The following is an 8,078-nucleotide window of genomic DNA, read 5'->3' as shown; positions in this document are numbered from 1 at the left end:
TCGTTTGGGAGACAGTTTGGTGTCTATTAAAAAAATGCATGGTCACATATTTACCTTTAATTATAGCACTCAGGAGATAGATGAAGGTGGATCTCTGCAAGTTCAAGACTTTCCTTGTCTACATAGTGAATTCCAAGATAGCTTTTACTACACAACTCAGAAACCTCGGTATGACTTTAAAACATTTGACCAATCCCACGCACAATAAGACTACAGAGCAGGTTTTTTTTTTTTTGTAACAAAATGCAAATGTTAAATTTTTCAAAACTTAACTATACTAATGAAAATAAATTATAGACAACCTTCAATATTTTACATTATCTTTATAACTGTAACAGTGCTTTTCAAAAGACATCTTGGATACAATGTTTCAAAAATAGGGCAACATTAAGAACATTAGTCTGAAATACATCTCACAATGCTGAGCTGTGCTTTATCAAATTAACCAACCGTACTTTTATTCAAAACAATGACATTTCTTGTCCATTTCAGTGATTTCTTGGATCCAAAACAAGATTTGAGTGTTTATTTCTTTGAATACATCATTTGTTGACCGTCCTTTCACTGCCATAGAATGATTTGCCTTCTCAATCCAATGAATTTTACTGGAGGCTTGCATTTTCTGTGCTACTTTCTCCAACAAGTTCTTTTCACACATTTTATCTGCTGAGCCTGACACAAACAGTACAGGATCCTTTATGCGAAAGAGATCTTCATCTGAGTTTATGCTGCTGCTTTGGATGGTGCAGTGGGTAAGAAATACAAATGAGACCTTGAACAAAATCATCGGCATCGTCTAGCTCAGTAAGACCCATTACAGAAGCAGCTGCTCTTGAGCCCATCGAACGACCTCCAAGAAAAACACCTGCAAGTTTGTAGTCTCCTGAGGTCTTCAGGTAATTCAAAACTGCTTTATATGCCTTAATTCTATGTACAATATTAAGGCCTTTGCAAGTAAATCTCAGGCAAAAAAAAAAACCTGTGAGATGCAAGATGGGATGCCAGTGACATCAAATGAGGAAGATTCATATCTCCTGATGCTCCATGTGTAAGAATTATTCCATATGCTATGTTCTTGTTAGGTACCAAACAAACGGCATCCAGTAATTTATTTCCAAAAGGTATTTTTAATTTAACCTCTGTGTGACTCATTTTCACTGTTGAATAATAAACACAAGGTGCATTACATCTGAGGAGCAAAGGGCATCTCCCAGCGAACGCACGAGTGACTGCCAGCGCCCAACCGCCCTCACTCTCTTCAGGGAGCTACAGAGCAGGTTTTAACTGAAACCTTATTCATTATTGCTAAAACATGGAAGCAAGCTAGATGCTCTTTTCCGAGGAAAATGTTAATGAATTAGAACTAACAGACCAAGAATAGACATATAGGAAGTATAAATATAGGGGATGGTTTTAATGTTTTATGGCTGTGACAAGATGCCATGACCATGAAACTCATATAAAAAATATTAAATTGGGGCTTGCTTATGATTTCAGAAGTTTAGTCCATTGTCATTATGGTGGGGAGCATGGCACCATGCAGACGGACATGGTGCTGGAGAAGTCAAGAGCTCCTCTGCCTTAGGATCCACAGGCAGTAAAAAGAGAGAGAAACTGGGCTTAAGCCTTTGCAATGTCAAAGATCAGCACTAGTGATACACTCCAGCAAGGCACCACCTCCCAATCCCTTCCAAGCAGTGAACGCTCTGGTGACTAAGCATGCAAATATGTGAACCCGTGAGGACCATTCTTATTCAAACCACCACAGTTACTGAGTGGATACAGTTATTGATGCGGCTTCATTGATAGGAGATGGTAGGTAGGTTTCTGGGGGAGAAAAAGACTCATTAGTCTTACAAAGTTGTGAACCAACCCCAAAGCTACAATACCAGCCTGCCAGCCACGATGTGACCATTTGTTCAACAGCGGCACTCCTGTTACGGTGTAACTAACCAATGTGATGTAAGGTCCCTTCAACAGGAAGGAATTTATGCCTGGTACTCTAATCCTGGTTTAAAAAAAAAATCATGGTTGGGAAAGTCCAAGGCCCCAGGAGGGAACTTAGCGCTGATGTTTAGTTAAACTGACATGGATCCAAACTGCCTTGTGTTTATAAACACAGACAGATGTTGCTCTCGGATTTATTCGGGGAAGCTCCTCCTTGCACTCCGCACTGGTGAATGTTGAGACTCTTCGATGTTGGAAATACTGAAGATATGTGACATTCGAATGACCAACCCTAAGCAGGACACTTAAACCACCCTCTCCAAGGCTCAGGAAACATCTTGAAAGAGGGGCAACAATGAATGTTAAGTCCTAGAGAATACAGAGAGGGGCTACGAAACGCTGTCTTCTGATCTCGATGTGGTCATTGCAATTCATAGTACTTGTTGCCTCTACTGAGCCTATGTAAAACTGGACCTATGTACAGGCAATCATTTGTCTGCTCTTCTGAGGAGAGTACAATCACTGTCTTCAATTGGTTGGGTCACCCAGCCAACTTCAGTAGATAGTTTCAACTTTGTAACCCAGACAGTCCTGTTAAGACTCCGTCAAAAAAAATAAATAAACAAAAAGATATCAGAGATGGATTTGTAGAAAAGACCAGTAGTTGACCGGGGCAGGAAGTAAGAACGGCTTCTGTGACTAAAACTGAGAGCTGCACCAATCATAGGAATTATAAGCATGTAGAAGGCAGTTTAAATGTATGTTAATTTAACAGAGCATAGTAAATGACCCTATGGGGGTGTGTCTTACTGCTTTTGATCAGGTTTTCAGTGACAGAAATACATTCCTACCATAAGCAGGCCTCAGTGGCAGTGAGAAAGCAGCTCATTACACCTAGAACAACTGTGCCATTATTTCACCTGTGAACATACTTTGTCTGGAAGGTGAGGGAGGTGATGTGCAGGATCCACAGCTTGGTAAGAGTAGTGAAGAGTTTTCTCCCAAATTCTCCTGCATTGCATTTTCCATCCCTAGGGATGTCAGTGAGCAGGAAGGAGTGTCTAGGTTTAGCTTCCTTTCTTTTCCTCTTCCCTTTCCTTTTCTCCTTTCCTTTCCTTTGTATAGCTGTGTTAGTTCTCTCTTCGTGTGATTTCTGGGTGACTGTATATGTTTTTTAAAGGAATATTAGTTCAAATTTGCTCAGTTTTGGTTGGGTCATTTATCTTTTGGTTAGTAAGATGGTAAGCATTCTGTGCTCTGGACACTAGATCTTTGTCTGATTTGGATTTTCATTATGTTTCCTTGGTGTGCTGGTTAGTTTTTGTCAATGTGACACAAGTCTAGAGATTTTTGGCAGTAAGGAATCTCAACTGGGAAATTGACTCCACCAGATTAGCTTGTGGGAACATCCGCTAGGGACATTTTCTTGCTTAACATCGTTCCTTCTTTTAAAATTAGGCATGTAAGGTTGAAAGTTTTTCTTGCAGTGTGCACTATTGATATGACTTATATTACTTTAATTTGAGTGTCTGTATGTACATGGTGTGTGTGCATGTGTGATGGTAATATAGGCACACACATGTCACAGATATAGACCTGATTCTTCCATCTTGTTTGAGATTGAACCTCTTGATGTTTTATGCCACTTAGGCTGGGCCAGCTGGCCCACAAGCTTCTGTTATTGTTCTTTTCCTCCTCCAGCTCCCACAGGAGCACAAACATTACAGGAACACTTGAACTTCATCAACTGATTTTATGTGGACTCTGAAGATCCGAATTTAGTTCCTTAAGCTTGCCTGGCAAAATTTTTATACACAGAACTATCTCTCCAGTCCTCAAAGCCCATAATAACGACTGTGAACTTATTAGAAATACATTTACTTTTTAACTGTTTTAAAGTTTTTCTTTTGTTTTTTTTTTTTTTTGAATGTCTGGTTTATAACACTCTTGTGTACAAATCTCTCCAAATTTATTCTAGCTGTAACACCCGGAGGTCATGTTCTATGTTAACATTTATGTGTTATAAAATCACTTGAGAAGTTTAAGGCCATTATTTTTTCAGATTTTTCTTTCTGTATCTTTTGGGTCTCTTTTTCTGAGATCTTTTATGTTTCCTCCTACTGATGCTGGACAATGCCATCCTCTGCCACATATGTGGCTGGAGTCATGGGTCCTTCATGTGTACACATTGCTTGGCGGTTTAGTTCCCAGGAGCTCTGGTGGAGTCTGCTTGGTTGATATTTTTGTTCTTCCTCTGGGGTTGCAAACCTCTTCGGCTCCTTCTGTTATTTCTCTAACTCCTCCACTGAGGTCCCCATGTTTAGTCCAATGGTTAGCTGCAAGCATCCTCATCTGTACCAGTAGGGCTCTGGTAGAGCCTCTCAGGAGACACCCATATCTGGTTCCTGTCAGCAAGCATTTCTTCTATCAACAATAGGTTTGGAGACTGCACATGGGATGGATCCCAAGGTGGGGCAGTCTCTGGATGACCTTTTCTTCAGTCCCTGCTCCATTCTTTGTCCATGTATTTCTTCCCATGAGTATTTTGTTCTCCCTTCTAAGAAGGAATGAAGCATCCACATATTGGTCTTCCTTCTTTTTGAGCTTCATATGATCTGTAAACTTTTTCTTAGTTATTCCAAGATTCTGGTCTAATATCCACTTATCAGTGAGTGCATATCATGTGTGTTCTTTTGTGGCTGGATTACCTACTCAGGATGATATTTTCTAGTTCCATCCATTTGCTTATGAATTTCATGAAGTCATTGTACTTAATAGCTGAGTAGTACTCCATTGTGTAGATGAACCACATTTTCTGTATCCATTCCTCTGTTGAAGGGCATCTGGGTTCTTTCCAGCTTCTGGCTATTATAAATAAGGCTGCAGGGAACATAGTGGAGCATGTGTCTTTATTGTATGTTAGAGCATCTTTTGGGTATATACCTAGGAGGGGTATAGCTGGGTCCTCAGGTAGTACTATGTCCAATTTTCTGAGGAACCTCTGGATTGATTTCCAGAGTGATTGTACCAGCTTGCAATCCCACCAACAATGGAAGATTGTTCCTTTTTCTCCACATCCTTGCCAACATCTACAGTCACCTGAGATTTTGATCTTAGCCATTCTAACTGGTATGAGGTAGAATCTCAGGGTTGTTTTGATTTGCATTTCCCTGATGACTAAAGATGTTGAACATTTGTTTAGATGCCTCTGAGCCATTCAGTATTCCTCAGTTGAGAATTCTTTGTTTAGCTCTGTACCCCAGTTTTAATAGGATCATTTGGTTCTCTGGAGTCTAACTTTGTATAAATGGGTATTAGCCCTGTATCAGATGTAGGATGGGTAAAGATCTTTTCCCAATCTGTTGGTTGCTGTTTTGTCCTATTGACATTGTCCTTTGCCTTACCGAAGCTGTACAATTTTATGAGGTCCTATTTGTCGATTCTTGATCTTAGAGCATAAACCATTGATGTTCAGGAAATTTTCCCTTCAACCTGTTTGTTCGAGGTCCTTCCCTATATTCTCTTCTATTAGTTTCAGTGTATCTGACTTTATGTGGAGGTCTTTGATCCACTTGGACTTGAACTTTGTACAAGGAGATAAGATAAGGGTTAATTTGCAATATTCTACATGTCGACCTCCAGTTGAGCCAGCACCATTTGTTGAAAATGCTGTCTTTTTCCCACTGTGTAATTTTAGCTCCTTTGTCAAAAATCAAGTGACCATAGGTGTGTGGGTTCATTTCTGGGACTTCAATTCTATTCCACTGATCTACCTGCCCATCTCTGTACAAATACCATGCAGTTTTTATCAGTATTGCTCTATAATACAGCCTGGGGTCAGGGATGGTGTTTCCCCCAAAAGTTCTTCTATTGTTGACAATAGTTTTCGATATCCTGGGTTCTTTGCTTTTTCAAATAAATTTGCAAATTGGTTTTTTTAACACTATGAAGAATTGAGATGAAGTTTTGATGGGGATTCCATCGAGTCTGTAGATTGCTTTCAGCAAGAGAGCCATTTTTACTATATTAATCCTGCCAGTCCATGACCATGGGTCATTCTATCTTCTGAAATCTTCTTCGCTTTCTTTCTTCAGAGACTTGAAGTTCTTGTCATACAGATCTTTCACTTGCTTGGTTAGAATCACACTAAGGTATTTTATATTATTTATAGCTTTTGTGAATGGTATTGTTTTCCTAATTTCTGTCTCACCCTGTTTATCTTTTGAGTAAAGGAAGGCTACTGACTTGTTTGAGTTAACTTTATATACAGCCACTATGCTGAAGTTGTTTATTAGGCTTAGGAATTCCCTGGTGGAATTTTTGAGGTCACTTAAGTATAGTATCATATTATCTGCAAAGTGATACTTTGACTTTTTCCTTTCCAATTTGTGTCCATTTGACATCTGTTTGTTGACTAATTGATCTGGCTAGGACTTTAAGTACTATTTTGAATAGGTAGTGAGAGTGGGCAGCCTTGTCTAGTCCCTGATTTTAGTGGGATTGCTTCAAGTTTCTTTCCATTTAGTGTGATGTTGGTTACTGGTTAGCTGCATATTGCTTTTATTATGTTTAGGTATGGGTCTTGAATTCCTGATCTTTCCAACACTTTCAACATGAAGGGGTGATGAATTTTTTCAAATGCTTTCTCAGCATCTAATGAAATGATCCTGTGTTTTTCACTTGAGTTTGTTTGTATAATAAATTAAGTGGATGGATTTCCATATATCGACCCATCCTTTCATCCCTGGGAGGAATTGGACTCGATCGTAGAGAATGATCATTTTGACGTGTTCTTGGATTTGGTTTGTGAGAATTTTATTGAATATTTTTGCCTCGATATTCATGAGGGAAATTAGTCTGAAGTTCTCATTTTTAGTAGAGTCTTTGTGTTTTATGTATAAGAGAAATTGTGGCTTCAAGAACGAATTGGGTAGTCTTCCTTCTGTTTCTATTTTGTGGAATAGTTTGAAGAGTATTGGCATTGCATCTTCTTTGAAGGTCTGATAGAATTCTGCCCAAAACCCATCTGGTCCTGGATTATTTGTTGCTATTGTTGTTATTGTTGTTGGACTTTTAATGACTGCTTCTATTTCTTTAGGGGTTATGGGATTGTTTAGATGGCTTATCTGGTCTTGATTTAACTTTGGTACCAGGTACCTGTCTAGAAAATTGTCCATTACATCCAGATTTTCCAGTTTTGTTGATAATAGGCTTTTGTAGTAGAATCTGATAATTTTTTAATTTCCTCAGTTTCTGTTGTTATATTTCCCTTTTCATTTCTAATTTTTATATTTTGGATACTGTCTCTCTGCCCTCTGATTAGTCTGTCTAAGGGTTTATCTATCTTGATGATTTTCTCAGAGAACCAGTTTCTGGTTTTGTTGATTCTTTGTATAGTTCTTTTTGTTTCTACTTGGTTGATTTCAGCCCTGAGTTTGATTATTTCCTGACATCTACCCCTTTTGGGTGAATTTGCTTCTTTTTGTTCTAGAGCTTTCAGGTATGCTGTCAAGCTGTTAGTGCATGCTGTCTCCAATTTCTTTTTGGCGGCACTCAGAGGTATGAGTTTTCTTATCAGCACTGGTTTCATTGTATTCCATAAGTTTGGGTATGTTATTCCTTCATTTTCATTAAATTTTAAAAAGTCTTTAATTTATTTCTTTATTTCTTCTTTGACAAAGTTGTCATTGAATAAAGTATTATTTAGCTTCCATGTATATGTGGGCTTTCTGTCATTTTTGTTGTTATTGTAGACCAGTCTTAGTCCGTGGTGATCTGATAGGATGCATAGGATTATTTCAATCTTCTGTATCTGTTGAGGCCTGTTTTGTGACCGATTATATGGTCAATTTTGGAGAAGGTACCATGAGGTGCTGAAAAGAAGGTTTTCTTTTGTTTCAGGATGAAATGTTCTATAGATTTCTGTTAAATCCATTTGGTTCATAAGTTCTGTGAGTTTCACTGTATCTCTGTTTAGTTTCTGTTTCCGTAATCTGTCTACTGATGAGAGTGGGCTGTTGAAGACTCCTACTATTCTTGTGTGAGGTGCAATGTGGGTGTTCAGCTTTAGGAAAGTTTCCTTTGTGAATGTGGGTGTCCTTGCCTTCAGAACGTAGGTGTTAAGAATTGAG

At 38.7% G+C, this 8,078-nt stretch overlaps 1 pseudogene; it reads right to left on the bottom strand.

Moving 5' to 3' along the window:
• Positions 1-457: 457 nt before the first annotated feature.
• Positions 458-1,220, bottom strand: LOC116912046 (annotated as a pseudogene).
• Between the last annotated feature and the right edge of the window lie 6,858 nt (positions 1,221-8,078).

This window comes from Rattus rattus, chromosome 11 (assembly GCF_011064425.1).
Source record: "Rattus rattus isolate New Zealand chromosome 11, Rrattus_CSIRO_v1, whole genome shotgun sequence".
In the NCBI taxonomy this organism is placed as follows: Eukaryota; Metazoa; Chordata; class Mammalia; order Rodentia; family Muridae; genus Rattus; species Rattus rattus.
This window is presented reverse-complemented; position numbering and strand designations above follow the sequence as displayed.